We start from the raw sequence: 17,134 nt of genomic DNA on the forward strand, positions 1-17,134 counted from the left end.
ATGTATTAATTTTTATATATACATATATGTCCATATATATATATATATATATATATATACACACACACACACATATGTGAGTATATGCATATGTCTACCCTTGGACACGGTATTTGACTATTTGACCCTGGAATGGGATGTGAAGTGCTTTATTGTCAATCGCTTCATTTGCTCCACACAACAACTCTGAGAGATAGGTGTTGTTATTATCGTTATTTCACAGAAAGCCCCAAATGGAATCATGAAGAGTTAGACATGACTAATGGCTGACCAAAAACAACTTTCTGACTCAAAGTTTGGAATGGGACCTTGTACTTAGACCAAGACAGACTAATTTCCAAGGACTCATGAAGACTTTGCCTTTTTAATCACTCGCTACATTTTTAGACTGCTTTACACACATTATCTCATTTGATTCTACAAACAATCCTGAAGAGGTAATGCAAATATTATTGTTTTTATTTTACAGTTGAAGAAAATATGACCCAGATAGATAAAATCATTTGCCTAAGGACACACAACTAGTGAGCAGTGGAGACAAGATTTGAGTCAAAAGCAAAACTCACATTCAAGAGAAAGTATCCCTGAAGGAAAGGAAAAAATGTTGACATTCTATCAGCCACACACCAAAGTGTTTCCTCCCAAGGGATTCTTACAAAACTCCCTTTTCCCAAAGCTCTTTCCTTTATGATCCACTCAGGAATTTGGAAGCTACTAAACTCTAAGGGTAAAGTGTGCCCTGGGTCTCACAGTGGATGTTTTACCAAAATATTCCATACAAGGAGAGAAGTGTTTTTCCATCATATTCAATCCCCTGGCTCGAACTGATTTATTCCATGGCACCATCAACTGTGAATGATATGTAGGGTCTTTTAGAAGCCCATAAAATTGCAGCAATTCTGACTGCATCTTAAAGAAGAAAAACTCTCAGGTTATCAGCATTAGAGCTTTCCAGAGAAAGAGAAAGCCATGGGTATTTTTAAGAATTGGGATGAAAGGAAAATTTAAGCTTTTACTCTGGGATCTTACAAAAGTGACATTTTGGGGGCTTCCACAAGAGTTAGAAGTAGCACTAATGTTCATGGTGACACAAGGCCCTTGTGAATGAGAAGGGAGGGGATTAGAATACAACTGACCCCACTAAAAATTGGTCCTCATACAACAAATAGGAGCACTGATGCAGGCTAGGTGGACAATAGCACTGCAGAGGTCACTGAGCTTGGCAAAAAAAATCAAAATGGCTACATAGATGGAGTTCCCAACTTGCTCACATATATCATATATCCTATGATTTTCAAATCCATGACAACACCTGACCAGCACAGATCCTTTAGATCAAAGGAGCTGTTTCTCTGAAATAGTTTTATTTCTTGAGATAAGCTTTCTTAGGTAGACTTCCTAGGTTTTCCTAGTTTCAGGATCCCCTTCAAGTTACTAAGGGTGGCTAGCTGTGTCTTCAGATGAGCAACAGTATTACCTCTATAGACCTCAATTTAATGACCACTTTAAGGATATGGAAATTCTGCTCATCATTAGAAAACTTGTCTCAGCAATGACCTGATTCCATAGAATCCTTTCCAACTTCCTCATGAACCAAGATCAGTCTTATTTCATTTCATCTTCTTCCTTTCATGTGACCCTTGACATCAAGCTCTGGTGTCTGAATCCAGGTGAATTTTTTACTTCTTTCTGTTTTTATTTTTTAAAATTCTGGTACTGAATCCAGTTACTCTGCATTGCCCTCCACCCCCAACACTGATGATCCTGACTACTACTAATAGCTTTGAAAGGATCATAGGATTAGAGAATCATGGATCCAGAGTTGGAAGTAAACAGAGTCCAACTCTCTCATTTTATGGATGAAGAGAGTTCTCACACCAATGCATTTTCCATTACACCATCCTACCTTCATATGCTATGAAGACTCTTCAACATTTTATTAATGAGCCAGGATCAGAGCTCCAAAGAGCTAACTTTTTATGAACAATGCATTTTTTTTGAGTAGCTCAGACATGTGATTTCATTGGCATTGGAAACTTCCAAAGAGAAACACCCTCTATCATTGCATATTGGCACCTGTTCTGTGACTTTCATTCTTAGAAAGCTGACTATATTTGAACTGTGGTCTTTCTGATGATGATGAAGTAGGCCTCTTATTAAATATTCCATCAGACTTTGAAATGGCACAAGAGCTTTATGTTCCTCTTTCTTATCCATAATCATGAAACTGTCTAAGTAAGGCCACAGCTGAATGCAGACTAGGTAATTTTCTCTTCTTTCCAGATTCATGGAATTGGTAGCCTTCAGTGAAAGGAAAGAGTAGGGGGAAATCAGATTTGAGCTGGAGATGAGAGCTAAAATAGGTGAAAATTCCACCAATAACTGTTAGATATCTTCTCAGATACCTTGAGCATCATAGGATTTTGGAGGTGAAATAGACTTTTATGATCATCCCTCATTTTACAGATGAGACTAAGGCCCAGGGAAGGTAGTTAATCCAAAGTCACACAGCTAATAAATAGTAGGGTTAATATTGTATCCAAATCTCCTGAACTTGGACTCCAATACTAGTTTCCTCCTACCCTCTTTTCTTTTCTCCCTCATTTATTCCCATCCTCCTCTTTCTTTCCTTTCCTCCATTTCCCTCTCTTCTCTTGATTTCCTTTCTTCCAAATAAATAATTCATTGATGCTTTTTAAGGATGACTGTCACTTCCTAATGAGCCTCCCAATCATCCTTTTTAACAAAAGCATATTGTTCAGCATGCTGAATCGGGGCATTAACAAGAATATGTATGTCTCATTCCACACCTATAGTTTACTACCTTTCTACCACCAATGGTCTTTCCATTATACTTTACTACTTTAACTTGTTGATCCTTCAAGAAAATGGTAAACCAGGATCCTTGTCAAGAAAACCCCAAAAGGAGTTAGGAAGAGTTGGACACTATTGAAATGACTGAACCACAACATATAAATATTACCCCCTCTCAGTTTATAGATGAAGAAAATGAAGTAGAGAAAGTCAAGAAGACTCATCTCTTTGAGAGTTCAAATCTGGTCTTAGACACTTACTACGTGTGTGACCTTAGGTAAGTAATTTAACCCTATTTGTATCAGTTTCCTCCTCTATAAAGTGAGCTGAAGGTAATAGGTTTCATAACTATCAATTATTGGAACCAGATTCCAACCCATGTCTTCTGACATCATTGAATCATTTTTTCCATACTACACATTTTTTCCATACTACATAGCATTAAAAGTTTTGCTCACCCCAAGCCTGCATTGTTTCCCTGGGGTCCTCCCAGGGACCCTGATCTCATAGTCATCTTTCTGCCAATTCATGCCTAAATAATATTGGCATGCCCCTTGCAGGTCTGTGACTTATAAAGTAGTAGCTCAAGGAGGCAGAGCCAAGATGGCAGAGTAAAGGCAAGCAACTATTGAGAGCTCTCCCAAATCCCTTCAAATACATTTAAATATTAATTCTAAATAATTCTAGAGTAGCAGAACCTACAAAAAGATAGGGTAGAGCATTTTCTTAGCCTAAGACTACTAATAAAGCAGACAGGAAAGATCAGTTGCACCAGAGTGAGAGAGAAGCACAGTCCAGTACAGATGGTACCAGTGCAGATAAGGTCCTAGCAAGCTAAGAGCAGGTCTCAGGGTAACTGAATCAGTGGCAGCAGTGTAATTTCCAGATCTCTATGTCCATAGATGGTAAAGGTTTGGACAACCAGTCAGAAGGAGATATGCATGGGTCTCTTTGCTGGTACCACGGGAAGGACTCTGTTGCATTGCCTCTGGATCTGGGCTGAAGTCCTGGGTCTTAGTCCCAGTGTAAGGAAGAGCAAAGGGACCCAGGGAGCAGGGACCCAAGTCATAGTTTCAGGGTTGAAAAGAGTGCTTGTGGTTGCTCACAAACCAGTGCATAGTACAGAATAGTAGTAAAGACACTTCTTTCAAGATCATACCAACTTAGAAGAGCCAAAAAAGTTACAGGTCCTCAGAACTATCTTTGAAAATAGTCACACCAAAAACCTAAAGCTTGGGACAGTACTCCACTGGGGAAGCAGAGTCCCACTTTAGTATAGAGTTAAATGTCAAGAAATAGACTGGGAAATGAGTAAACAACAGAAAAGAAATTCTTACCATAGAAAGTTACTATGATCAAAACACTTTCAGAAGAAGAAAACAAAGTCAAAATTCCTGCACCCCAAGTTTCAAAGAAAAATATTAAATGGTCTCAAGCCATTGAAGAACTCCAAAAGGATTTTGAAAACTAAGTAGAAAGTTAGAGAGAAAATTGGGAAAAGAAATGAGAGTGATGCGAGAAAATCATGATAAAAAACCCAATAACATGGTTACAAAAAAATAGTGAAAGAAAATAACATCTTAAAAAACACAATAGGCCAAATGGCAAAAGAGGCACAAAAATTCAATGAAAAGAAGCTAATAACTTTATGATACATCAGGAATTAACCAAACAAAACCAAAAGAAAGAAAAAATAAAAGAAAATGTTAAATATCTCACTGGGAAAAAACACCTTCCCTGGAAAATAGTTCCAGGAGAGATTATCTAAGAATTATTTATCTTACCATACTAGAAAGAAGGAAAAGGGAAGGGGGGAAGAGAAGGGGAGGGGAGGCTGATAGAAGGAAGGGCAAGACAGGGGAGGTAAAAAACAGAAGCAAAACATTTTTGAGAATGGGCAGGGTAAAAAGGAGAAAGTGAGTAGGATAAACAGGGGGAAAATATATTGGAGAGAAATGTTTAGTTGGTAATCATTACTGTGAAAAAAATTTTCCAGCGAATTCCTCTGATAAAGACTTCATTTCTCAAAAATACAGAAAATGGAGTCAAATTTATATAAATAAGAACAATTCGTCAATTGACAAATGATCAAAGGATATGAACTGGTAGTTTTCAAACAAAGTAATCAAAGCTACTTATAGTCCAATAACAATGCTCTACATCACTATCGATGAGAGAAATGCAAATTAAAACAGCTCTAAAGCTACTACTTCATACCTGTCAGATTGGCTAATATGACAAAAAAGGAAAATGACAAATGTTGGAGGGGATGTAGGAAAATTTATACATTAATTTCTATTGAGGAGATTGTATATTCAAACTACCATTCTGAAGGGCAATTTGGAACTCCATCCAAAGGACCATAAAACTATGTATTCCCTTTGACTAAGCAATACCACTATTAGGCCTGTATTTCAAAGAGATAAATAACCAAACTGGAATAGGATCTATGAGTGTGAAAATATTTATAGCAGCTCTTTTAATGATAGCAAAGAATTAAAAATTGACAGGTATCCATCAATTGAGAATGGCTGAATAAGTTATTGTGTATGACTATGATGGAATACTTTTCTGCTTTAATGAATGATGAGCAGGATGCTCTGAGAAAAACTTACATGAATTGATGGAAAGCAAAATGAGTAGAACCAGGAGAACACTGTACACAGTAAAGGCAATGTTGTATGATGAACTACTATGAATAATTTAGCTATTCTCAACAATGCAAAGATCCAAGACAATTCTGTAGGACTTATGATGAAAGGTCCTCTCCAGAGGAAAAAACTGGTAGAATCTGAATATAGATCAATGATACTTTCTCCTTTACTTTCTTATTTTTCTTGGGGTTTAATTGTCTGCATTTTCTTTTACAGAATCACAAACATGGAAATGTGTTTTGCATGACTCATATTGTCAAATTGCTTGCCCTATAAATGGGGGGGGAAGGGAAGGAAGGGAGAGAATTTGGAACTCAAAACCTGAAAAAAAAGAATGCCACAATTGTTTTTATTTGTGATTGGGAAAAATAAAACATCAAATGACTAGCTCAAGATATGAATTCTCCTAGGACACTCCACTGGAATGGAAACAAATGTGTAGCTTTGGGCTTTCCCAACCCTCCAAGGACTGTCAAAATCATCATTCTGGATGAGCTGTGAACCTCCACTCATTGAGAAGTTGTTCAGGGTGGAAAAATGACTTCTCCTACAAGACATTCTGCTGCCTATGGTATGTGGGATGAGTTCATGAATTAAACATGAAAAACATACAAAAGAACATTTGCAGATCTAAATTTAACTTTCCAGCGGCATTAATAACACAGAGCAGTCTCCCCAGATAGAACCAGGCATGAACAAATGTCAGTTCCATTCACCAAATTGCTTGCTCAGATGCACAATGGAGATAGGTTTCAAGATTAGTGTTCGCTGTGCTTCCTAGTCCCTCATTATAAGACAGCCTCCTCTCTGTTTATCTTTACCTTCTCTTCCTTGGCTTCTTGGTACTCAACTGAGAGGGACCAGGCAAACCTATGGGAGCTATTGAAATTATCTTCAGGCTGGGTAGGCAGGTTTGCTGAAATAGGTCTCTTGGTCCCATGATCACTTTCTACTCCAAAACTCTTGACCAAACCAGTATCCATCTGTCTGGGAGAGCTAGGACAATAAATGGATCTTCCATTGTACACTGAGGGCCCTGAGGAAGACCTCAGGGTTAGGCAACTAGAACATTCCCTGGTGAAGAATGAAGGAAGATCTAATCAAGAGAGCAGGACTGAGTTACAAATAGGCCAGGATCTGTAAGGACATTCTTGGTTTGCTTTGCATTGCTTTGTTTACCAGTTACCAAGCAATTATGAAGCCCTTACTAATTTGAAGACATTATGCAAAGTATTAGGGATACAAAGAAAGACAAAAGTAGTCCTTGCCTTCAAGGAATGTACATTCTAATGCAGAGAGACAAGGTTTAATAATTAGGAGAATGTAAGGTATATACGTATATAATATAAATAATAGAAGACAATAATATGAAAGGGAAAGATAGTAAGGGGGGGGGGACCAGGAAGCACCTCCTGCAGAAGGTGAAATTTGATCTGTCTTGAATGAATTCAAGGTATATAAAAGGTGATGGGGCCAAAACATTCTAAGTAGGGAAAAAAGTCAAAGCGCTGACATGGGAAATAACTTGTTTGACTCGGGAATAGGCCAGTCTAGTTGAATTCTAGCATAAAAAGAAGGGATGAAAAGGTAGGAAGGAAAAATTAGAACAGGTCAGATTTTGAAGAACTTTAAAGGCCACCAGAGGACTTTATATTGATCTTGGAGATATCAAGGAAGTCCTGGAGCTTATTTAGCACATGGGATGACTTAGTCAGACCTGAACTTTAGGAAAATCCTCCTGGCAGCTCAATGGAGACTGGATTGGACTGTAGAAAGATCTGAGGAAGGGTTATTGTAGGGTTAGAAGGTTAAAAGTACTAACTAATATGGAAGTATGTTAAACACAACTGTACAACCTACAACCTATATCAGATTGCTCACTGCCATGAAGAGGGGGGGAAGGAAAGTAAGGAGGAAGAAAAACATGAAACTCAAAAGCTTGCAAAAGGATAAATGCTGAAAACTATCTTTGCATCTAACTGAAAAAAATAATAAACAATAAAAAGTTTATTGTATACATGTAACTGGAGAAAAATAAAATTCTAAATAAAAAAGGCTACTGTAATAGTCCAGAGAAGATATGATGAGACCCTGAACCAGGGTAGCAGCTGTGGGAGTGAAGGAAAAGTATCCATGAGATATTATAAAGGCAAAAATAACAATATTTGACCACAAATTGGATATGTAGGGTAAGGGAGAGTAAAGAGTTGTGGATAATGCTGAGGTTGTGGATCTGGTGGACTTGAAGGGTGAAATAAGTTTGGAAGGCAGAGGATTTGAGGGAAAAATAATGATTTATTACAACTTAGAAGAAACTGTATGTTAGGACTGGAGGGTCTCAAAAGGCTATCAGCTTTAATTCCCTCATTTTACAGAGGCGGGAACCAATACCTAGGGAGCTGAAGTGGTTTGACCAATGTTATACATATGAAAATCATCAGTTTTCTGACTCCAGACTCGATTCTCTTTCCATAATATTGCATCTACCCAGATGGCTCTAGAGGAGAAAGTGAGGCTGATAAAATGGCACAGCTCCTCCTCATTCAAATTTAATTCATGTGCTTGTCATGATATCACCTCCCTGATGCCATGGTCTCCTTTGAAAATGAAGACAGGGGACAGCTAGGTGGTGCAGTGGATAGAGCACCAGCCCTGGAGTCAGGAGTATCTGAGTTTAAATCTGGCTTCAGACACTTAATAATTACCTAGCTATGTGGCCCTGGGCAAGCCACTTAACCCCATTGCCTTGCAAAAACTAAAAACCAAAAAAGAAAAAGAAAAAAAAAGAAAATGAAGGACAAAACATTGCATCTCCCATGTAGCCACCGAAAAATACTCTGAAAACCTAGGCACAATAGTGTCATTCTCCTATTCAAATAGTCTTATTTGTCTTTTTATTTGTCTCCCAGTAATTTCTTGGATTAAACTCCTTGGTTTGGCACTAAGGGTCCTGCAGAATTTGGTTCCCCTCAGCTTATCCTGGCTTATTTCACATAATTCCATTCACATTTATACATTCTAGACAAATTTTACTGCAAACTTCATACCCTCTAATTCTTTGCATATGCATATCAGCTATGTGTTCAAACCTTGAAAGCATTTACTCCTCAGCTACACATTCAGAATCCTTTGCTTTCAAGGCCCAGTTGGAATACACCTTCTCTGTTTCACCTTTCTAGATTTACCCAAATAAGAACACTAAGCCTGATCCCAGTTATGGACTGTTGGCATGGGTTTAGATCTTTCTCTTGGTTTCTAGCTTTGTATCCTAATGTGGCCCTGATTTCTCTTCTTCTCTCATTCCTTTGATCCACTGTATTCTGATCTTTCTCAGTCAAGCATCATGTGTTTAAATTTAGGGAATTTAGAATTAGTGGGGGGTCTTTTAGAGATCTAGTAAAACTCCCTGATTTTATAGATAGAGAAATTGAGAATGAGAAAGTGATACGACTTTTCGAAGATGACAGGTGTTAAGTAGCAGAGTTGGAATTTGAAACTAGTTCCTCTGACTTCAAATTGAATGTTCTTTCTATAACAAAAACTGTCTCCTGTTCCCCTCAGCCTAATGTTTCCCATGACACAGTTGGGTGCCTAGGGCTCCTCCCCCTCCCCCTCCCCCTCTGCCTTCTGTTCATCTTCCTCTCCCTCCCCAACTCAACACAAGCTTAACAGACTAATATCAGGAACATGCCTAGGTTTTTCCATTGACTTGAGACTCTCTTTGGATGTGCTATGAATACAACATAAAACTGAGTACAGGGAGAAATATCAAAACAGAGAAAATCAATAGTGACAAGGGGGTTAGCGGTCAGGGCCCCATAGGCTAAGGAATGGGATCCAGTGCGCATTGGAGCATGCCCGGGACATGTACTGCTGTTGAAACAAGATTAGAGGGAAAGAGAACCATCAAATAGTTAGTACTCAAGGACAGTGGAAGTTTTTATGTCTAAGGGGGTAGAATGGAAGCTCCAGAAATGCCACGCTGTACCACCATTGTAACTGAAGGAGGTTACTGAATCATTAATGCATCCTTTCCTCAGGAGAGCCAGAGAAGTGAATATAACACTTATTATGTAATAAATTACAAGTCTGGGGTGCTTTCCGTGAAGGATGGTTTATCTCACAGAAGTCACACCACACAGGTCAGGGTTAGGTCTGGTCTAGTCAGAAATCTTTATTAATGATCTGAAAGAGGTAGGGAATGGCATGTTAATGCCACCTACAGATAAGACTCTCTGAGGAGTATTAGCTAAGAAAGTAAACCTAATCTTACTGAAATAATGGCCACTGATTTTTATCTATAAACATGACTCCTTTTCATTTTTCCTCTTCATCAGCTCTCCCCTCAGTCTCCTGTACGGCATATGAATGAGGTTTAAGTCCAGAAGAGTCATATATAAATCCCCACAAAGGAAAAAATGCAATAGACTTCAGGAAGTATACTTAAGGTCAGTCAGTTCTTGAGTGACTAGTGCAAACTCAATGGGATGGACCCAAAGAGAAGCTGGAATGATGGCCTGGGAAAACACTCTTGGAGTGGTTTATACCAGTGAATCTCTTCACTGTGAGGTCACTTAACCTCTCAGATGAGCATTTGTTCATTATAGTATCTACTTCCTAGCCTTTGCTCAGTTTGGTCCTGTTTAGAATGATCTTAATCTAGTTCCTTCTACCACCTAAAGCTGATCCATTCTTTGGGGGGTCAAGATCAATCTTACCTCAACCAAATATTAATTTTACTATATTTTTAAAATGCCTAGATCCCAACTTAAAGCTAGAACCACACCATTCAACATTAAATTACACTGTGAAATATCCTGAGGGGGGAAAATACTTCATAAGATTAAGATAATAACTGAGCTTGAGAAAGAGTCTCTGCTTGGATAATAAATTTCAGAGTTGAAAGCAAGCTTATAAATCAAAGGTCAAACTAGATCAGGAGCCAAAGTCTCTTAGGCTGCCAAATCCAGTGGGGCAAGAAAGACATGGGAAGGAAGGAGCTAGGAAAAATGTTTTGAATCAAAGTGGTTTGTATGCAGGCCAACTGGCATGCTAAGAGAAATACTAGCAAAATAACAATCTGAAGTTACTCTCCTTCTTGAAAATCTGCCCTTTCAATGCCTTGCTATGTCTTTCCCAACACCATGTTGAATGAATGAAAATGCATTTATTTATTGTGTATTATGGGACCTGGTACTAGATTAAGTGCTAGAGATACTAAGTAAAAGTGAGACAAGTTTACCCTCAAAAAATGAATCTTTTAGGGGCAGCTAGGTGGCATAGTGGATAAAGCACTGGCCCTGGAGTCAAGGAGTACCTGGGTTCAAATCCAGTCTCAGACACTTAATAATTACCTAGCTGTGTGGCCTTGGGCAAACCACTTAACCCCGTTTGCCTTACAAAAACCTAAAAAAAAATGAATCTTTTAATAGGAGGCAGAAAACACATTTAGAAGAGCAGTAAACAGGAATGGAATTTAGGTCTGAAGAGTCATAGGGATGGTGAGTCACTATAGGGTAATCACATTCTTTCTAGAAGCAATGGTAGTGTGGATTTGAGTTTGATTATTTTTTCCTATGCAATAGATGGCAGAGAATGTGGGGAGAGGTAGTGGTGGGGAAGGATTATACATATGTACAAAAAGTAGCATTTTGGAAAGCAAGATATTTCAAGATGTCTGGTATGAATGGCTGAAAAACATGGTGACAGGTCAATTGTGGAGGGAGGTCATCTCTGGAATGGATTGTACGGTTTTAGTGATATCAATGGTAAAGAATAAGTTAGGCATATGACAGAATGACTCAAAATGTTTCAGGTGGATGAATGAGGAGGTTCTGAGGCTAGTTAGGAGGGAGGCATGGTCTCTGAGATGTGCGAGTCCACAAGTGCTGTAACACAAGCTATGGAACCCTGTCTTGGCCTGTTGTATCAGTAAAGTTATGACTTTGAACAGGAGGGAACAAAAGAAAGAAGTGTTGCAGAAATAAAAATTAACAGGATATGATAGGAGTGGAATCAAGATGGTGGAGTGAATTGAGTATTTCTAACAAGCTCTTATAATATATAACCAACTTTAAAAGGTATATCAAATTGAATTTTGAGTGGGAAAATCAACAAAAAGTGACATTCATTTTTCACAGTCATTTTTCATCCAGAGCAGCAAAAAGGTCTCTGGATACTGAGTTAGAGGAAGGCTAGGAGCATAGCACAGCTATGAACCTTGGAGATGGCAGTGGGAACAGTAGCAATAGTGGCAATGGTGGTGGAATTAGCATTGGGAGTGCCAAGGACCCAGGGATGGTAAGAGGGCTATACACATGGACAGAAAGAAATTCTAGGGGACCTCTGTGCTAGCATGAGAGTCAGGAGTAGGTACTATCTGGCAGCTCTGTTGCCCATTACCCAGTTCTGGGTCACAGTTTCAAAGTTATGAGAGAGTAGGAGGTCCCATCTGGGTAAAGACTAGAGTGCAGACCAGAAGGGCAGTATCCAGAACTTTCCCCAAATCACATGATCTGGAAGCACTAAAAGGGCATCAGACTTGGCTGACAAAGCAGCAGGACATAAAATATTAGAAGACCAGGCCAAAAATCTGTCCATTCCAAGATCTATATCCCAAGGAGATCAATGAAAAACAATATATATATATATATAGATAGATATATAGATAAATAAAAATATTTATATAGCTGCCCTTTTTGTGGTGGCAAAGAATCAGAAACTGAGAGATGCTAATAAATCAGGGAATGACAACAAATTATAGTATATGAATATGATGAATTATTATTGTGCTATAAGATATAATGAAGGGGATGGTTTTGGGGTAGGGGAATCCTGGAAAGACTTATCTGAACTGATGCAAAATGAAGTGTGCAGAACCAGATATACAAGTAACACAGTGACAATAATATTGTAATGATAATAAGCTATTAAAAACTTAGCAATTCTGAATCAACTATTGATCTTCAAATGGCTCATGGTATAAAATTCTACTACCCTCTAGATAGAGAACTGATGAATTCAGAATGGAAATTGAAGATATTTTAAAGTTTTTGGAGGGATCATGGCTAATGCAGAAATATGTCTTGCATCACTTCTTATGTATAATTAGTATGATATTTCTTGTCTTCTTAGTGGGTGGTGGAAGGAGAAAATTTGTAAATCCGCGCAGATAAGAATAGGTCAGACCAAACAAATTTTTAGATAAACCATATACTCTGTCCTAAGAGAAAATCCATATCCTGATTCCTTAGAGGAAAGGTAGAATCAATTACCAAATAATTCAGAGATAGAATTGCTCAGCACCATCAAGCCCACTTTCGCTTTTTCATTCAAGGGGCTGCTCTGCAAACAACCCATGTGAATCTGAGAAATGGCAGATCAAAAATAACTAGTCAAGAATAAACCAGAATTATAGAATTTTAGAGATAGAAATGGAAGGGATTTGAAATGAAGAAAGAAAAAAAAGAAATTAAGCATTTTATTAAGCTTCTATTGTGGATCATAAATAATGTTAAACACTTTACCAATATCTCCTTTGTTTCTCACAACAGCCCTGGAAGGTAGATTTTATTAATGTATAGTTTATATAATTTATAGTTGAAGAAACTCAGGCAAATGGAGATTAAATGACTTATCTAGGGTCATGTAACCAGTATGTTAACAGGTATCTGAGGCTGGATTTGGACTCAGATCTTTTTGACTCTAGGTCTAGTGTTCTATTCACTGTGCTACTTAACTGCCTTCAAATTCAATTCAGGTCAGTGGTTAAAGTACTTGAACCCAGATCTACTGACTCTAAACCCAGTTTTATTTCCATCATACAACACAGACTCCCATGTGGAACTGAGACCTCAGCTCAGTGCTGAGCTTCATAGTTTCAGCGCTATGGATACCTTCTACTAAGTAGAGATTGGTGTCACTGCAGGACCTAAGTTATAGTCATCAAATCCCAAACCTGTGTCCTATAACACATCAAAAGCCCTGATGTCCCTGAATGATTGGGCCACAACAGGACAGCTTCATCATCGTTAAGGTCAAATGGGGAAGATTATCTTGGAGATCCCTTAGTGGAAACAGCTCAGATTATGGTTCAATTTGTCTTGTGGTCAGCACTTGAAAAATATTTTAATTCACTTCCCAATTGAAACGGATTTGATTTGGGGTTGTTTTCAACCTAGAAATGCCAAGAAAACAGAATATTGCTGACACACATGTCATTCTGGAGGTCCAAGCCATGAGAAAAATTATTTTTCACAAATAGGAAAAAAAAAGTCTTTGTAAACTTTCATTTGTAATGTGTCCTTCACCCAAGTGAACCTCCACCCCTTATGCTTTTCCAGTGGTTCATAATTTATTTTAAAGGAAATAAACCTGTTCCTCCAATTGATTTAGAAGATTCAAGTCAACATCAATTCTCCCTTCATTAATACATCTCTGACCTCAAGGCCTTCTCTCCTGTCCATCACCCACTCTTCAATCCCATCACTTCCATAGATGAGTTCTTAAGATATATCCATAGCAAGATGAATAGCAATAATAATGGTACAGACAGGAGCTATAGAAGCTTTCTCTACATCTATGGTTGCAATTATTTCTCTCCAGCAAATCTTTTTTGTGGATTTCTTTAGAAGACTGAACATATCCCATAGTTATTCTTGATTTAAAATTTTTTTTTCCTCAATGATACAGTGCATTGGACAGAAGGTAAGCCTTGTAGTCAGGAATACCTGGGCTAGCTATATGACCTTGGGCAATTCACTTAACTTCTCAGTACCTCCAAGAGACTCTCTAGGCCAAAAAATACTAAAGAATTGCCAGTCCGCATTGGTGAATTCCATACCAAAATTTTCCTCTACTGGTGATATCATGGGTCCACCAACAAAAATATCCATACTCATGCAGAGAGAGCTTATTTTCAATACATATTATTATTACTATATTGATTGATGGCTGTGGTTTCCACATTGCTTCTCAAAGCATCATAGGATCCTATGTTGATTAGATCTTGAGGATCATTTAATCTAATAGTACCATTTTTACAGATGAGACAACTAGCATCCAGAGCATTTAAGTGAATTAACTATTTTATCCAAAGAAAAAATAACTTTCTTCATCTTCCAGTTCAACTAGTGAAAAGGGATAGACCATCTTCCCCAGTTCATTCCACATAGAGGCAGTGAACTTTCCTAACAAAATGCTCTTGGATGAAATTATACCTACTTGTCTCCTGGCTAAGTATTCCACTATGTGAACAGACCCTGCTTATGTGCAAGAAGCATGGGAAAATAACTTTTCCTTTCTCAGAGTGGACTGAATTACCCTTCATACTAGATTACACAAAGCGATTTATCTGAAAGATGTCTACTTGACAAATGCGTGTCTTCCCTGCTCTCTAGGGGCCCTACGTATGAGAAAGAACATGGTATCTCTAAATGCATAGAGAACAGGTACTGTCTTCATTCCCCTGTAAAGCATCACACAAATCTAAGAGCTCTTCTAATGCTATATTGACTTTATGTACCAAGTCATCATCCTATGCATGAGTGTGCCTGAGGACTGTTCACTTGAATCCTTTTCTGCTCCCTCTATACTTTCAATGATCTCTATATGGATGAGTACGAAGTTTGCAATCTATCCCAAAGATGCAAGTGGGCAACTAGGTGGTAGAGTGAATAGTGTACTGATCCTGGAGAGAGGAGAACCTGAGTTCAAATCTGGCTTCACACTAGTTGTGTGACTATGGGCAAGTCTCATAACCCAGTTTGCCTCAGTTTCCTCATTTATAAAATAAGTTGGAGAAGAATATGGAAAAACATCCAAGTATCTTTGCCAATAAAAACTCAAATGGGGTAATGAATAGTGAAAGACAACTGATTAAGTAAGAAGTAAGAGGGAAGAAAAACATATAATCAAAAATAGTCATAACACTTTTATAGACTCATTTCTAAAATATGTAGAGAACTGAGTTAAATTTATAAGAATACATCTCATTCCCCAATTGACAATTAATCAAAGGATATGAATAGGCAGTTTTCAGTTGAAGAAATTAAAGCTATCTGTAGTTATATGAAAAATGCTCTAAACCATTATTGATTAGAGAAATGCAAATTAAAGCAACTCTGATATTCCACTTTACACCAATCAGATTGGTCAATATGACAAAAAAAGAAATGATCAATGCTGGAAAGGATGTGGAAAAACTGGGACACTAATGCATTGTTGGTGGAGTTGTGAACTGATTCGATCACTCTGGAGAGCAATTGAAACTTTGACAAAGGGTAATAAAAACTGTATATACCCTTTTGTCCAACAATACCACTACTAGGCCTGTATCCCAAAGAGATCATGAAAAGGGGAAAAAAGATTCACATGTACAAAAATGTTTATAGCAGCTCTCTTTGTAGTGGCTAAGAATTGGAAACTGAGGGAATGCCTGAATGTCTGAACAAATTGTGGCATATGAATAGAGTACTATTGTTCTGTGAGAAATATTAAATGGGTGAATTTCAGAAAAGCCTGGAAAAACTTGCCTGAACTGATGCTGAGTGAAGTATGCAGAACCAGGAGAACATTGTGCGTATTAGCAGCAACATTGTGTGATGATTGAATATGATGGACTTAGCTCTCCAGGTAGTATAATAATCAAAAACAATTCTAAAGGATTTATGATGGAAAATACCATCCACATCCAGAGAAAGAACTATGGAGTCTGAAAACAGACCAAAGCAGACTATTGCTATTTTTTAAATTGTTTTATGTTTAATATTTCCTTTTAACCTCATTTTTTGTTCCCTTTTGCTCTGATTTGTCTTTCATAATGTAACTAATTTGGAAATATGTTTAACATAGTTACATAAGTATAATCTATATAAGATTACTTGCTGTCAAGGAGAGGGGGAGGGAAAGGAGGGAGGGAGAATGTAAAAATCAACAAAAAAATCTTTAAAAAATAAGAAAATAACATCTCATTTATGGGATGGCAAAAACCTGGAAACTATGGGGTACCCATCAATTAGAGAATGGTTGAACAAATTGTAGCTTATTGATTTAATGGAATCCTCTTGTGCCAAAGGAAGCAGTTTTAGAAAAACCTGGGAAAAAACTTTATAAACTGATGATATTTAATTGAGCAGAACCAGGAAAACAATTTATGCAATTGTTGTACCTTTGTTTCAGTTTTGTCAGACCCTTTGTCAGAGAGTACATTTCCTTCTCCAGTTCATTTTACATTTGAGGAAACTGAAGAAAACAGGATTAAGTGACTTGCCCAGGGGTCACACAAACAGGAAATGTATGAGGTCACACTTGAATTCAGGTCCTCCTGACTCCGGGACTAGCTTTCTATATATTGTACCACTCAGCAGTCCAATTTAAACAATAGCACTATTATAAAAGCAAAGAACTCTAAAAGATTTATGAACTCTGAGGAATGTAATGACTAACCAGGATTCCAGAGGACAGACGATGAAGAATACTACCCACCTTCTGACAGTGGATGAGGGACTTGACATGGAGAATGAGATAAACTTTTGGACATGGTCAAGGAAGGAATTTGTTTTGCTTTGTTTATGCATATTTCTTAAAAGAGTTTTGCCTTTCTTTTCTTTTTTTCTCCCTCAGTATTGTGGGGGAAATGAGAGAAAGAAAAGATAAATGCTTTTTAA

At 37.7% G+C, this 17,134-nt stretch overlaps 1 protein-coding gene across 2 annotated transcripts in view; it reads right to left on the reverse strand.

Annotated features, from left to right (window-relative positions):
- The window catches only part of GALNT18 (polypeptide N-acetylgalactosaminyltransferase 18), a 452,134-nt gene that overhangs the window by 52,043 nt on the left and 382,957 nt on the right, over positions 1-17,134 (reverse strand). The window lies entirely within an intron of this gene.

Source organism: Macrotis lagotis, chromosome 3 (genome assembly GCF_037893015.1).
Source record: "Macrotis lagotis isolate mMagLag1 chromosome 3, bilby.v1.9.chrom.fasta, whole genome shotgun sequence".
Classification (NCBI taxonomy): Eukaryota; Metazoa; Chordata; class Mammalia; order Peramelemorphia; family Peramelidae; genus Macrotis; species Macrotis lagotis.